Source organism: Ostrea edulis, chromosome 4 (assembly GCF_947568905.1).
Source record: "Ostrea edulis chromosome 4, xbOstEdul1.1, whole genome shotgun sequence".
Taxonomy (NCBI): Eukaryota; Metazoa; Mollusca; class Bivalvia; order Ostreida; family Ostreidae; genus Ostrea; species Ostrea edulis.
The window spans coordinates 79696568-79698621 of NC_079167.1; positions in this window are offsets into that span (position 1 = coordinate 79696568).

Consider the following 2054-nt stretch of genomic DNA (forward strand, 5'->3'; position numbering starts at 1 on the left):
GTTCACCAACAGAGATGCATGATCGATGATTAAATGAAATGTGACGATAATACGTGATATGTACATATATGTTAGTAAAGAATACTTTTAATAAAAGTTGTTGTCCTTTTATATTGATGTTTTCAAAATCGATTTCGATAATGTAAAACTTTTACGATACCAATTGTGTTGCACCAGAGCTAAGTACTTCGTTACTAACTTACAAATGCGTATGTATATTTAATTGCTGTTTCAAAATTTAGAAATTCATTTCAGAATTAAGGATTGTCTCCCTCACGCATATATCTTATTTTAAGACGAATTTGAATCCACCTTTTTGGCACACTGTTTTTCCCTATAATAGCTCTAACACTTCATTGTTATTTCGGATTTCAAACATTTCGGTTGAGCATCACTAAAGAGACATTATTTGTCGAAATGCGCATCTGGTGCATCAAAATTGGTACCGTATAACTTTTGCATGGTAAGAAATCCACGATTCTTTACGTTTTACGGTTGAAGGTCCCTTGTAAAAGTTCATCAAGTGAAAGGTGAAAATAACGAACAATGATCAATCTCATAACTACTATAAGCATTACAAAATAGATTGTTCGACAAATACGGACCGCAGGACACACCAGATGTGGGATCGGGTGCCTGGGAGCAGTAAACACCCACTGTCGCCCGGTCACACCCGCCGTAAGCCCTACATCTTGATCAGATGAACGGAGTTATCCGTAGTCAAAATCAGTGTGCCAAGATTCGTCTAACAATCGGTATGAAACACGTCAGACAGCATTTCACCCAATGATAGGTTCTATTGGAAAACTAGATCGTTATAACGACCATAGAAGTTGCGAAATACTTACTTTAAACGAGACAGTTGAAACCCCTGTACCATCAATTTGTTTGTCAGCAGCTTGTCTCGATTTAAAAACTGATTATACGCAGAACAAGCTCTTTCATATCGAATCTATTGAGAGATATAAACACCATATGCAGGTGATAATGGAATATTGCTACATACAATGTAATCATGGGAAGTTCACTATGTGCCAATGTCAAAGGGAGGTAATCCCTGGGTGTTTAGCGATTTCCTGGGTTGGCCACAGGGGTAGATTTGAATTTGAAATGGATTGTGCCAAACTCTCGCCGCTAAATGTTGCACTTTATCAATAAATTGTTTGAAGTTATATTTATTTCCATCTTTTATGCATCAAGGATTTCCGTATGGTTATCTTGATTATTGTGCTCATTTATGCTGACATGTTTTTATATTCATAAGAAGCAAAATTTATCAATAAACTTCTACTTGAGAAGAAAAATCTCTTGTTGTTGCCTTCAATTCAACATTCAAATGTATCGACGACGTTTTATCTATTAATGATAATAACTTTCATTGATATGTCGACTTGATATATCCTTGTATACTCGAAATAAAAGACACCAAAGAGTCATCCACTTCTCCGTCAAACATAGATGTTTCATTAAAAGTAGACATTAACGGCAAACTAACACCTCAACTTTATGACAAACGGGATGATTTCACCTTCTCCATCGCCAGCTTCCCATATTTATGTAGCAATATTCCATTATCACATGCATATGGTGTTTATATCTCTCAACTGATTCGATACGCAAGACCTTGTTCTGTGTATGGTTAGTTTCAAATCGAGGCAAGCTATTGACAAACAAGTTGTTGGTACAGGGGTTTCAACAGTCTCGATTAAAGTCAGCATTTCGCACATTCTATGGTCATTATAACGATCTGGTTTGCTAATACAACCTAGCATTGGGTCAAATGCTGTCTCACATGTTTGATATCAATTGCTAGACAGTTCTTGGCACACTGATTTTGACTGCGAATAACTCCGTTCGCCTGATCAAGAGATATGTCTCTTGGGGGTGTGACCGGTCTTCAGAGGATGATTACTCCTCCTAGGCACCTGATCCCACTTCTGGTGTATCTAGGGGTCCGTGTTTGCCTATCTATCTATTTTGTATTGCTTATATGAGTTATGAAATTGATCACTGTACGTTATTTTTACGTTTCATCAATAAAAATCATCGTCATG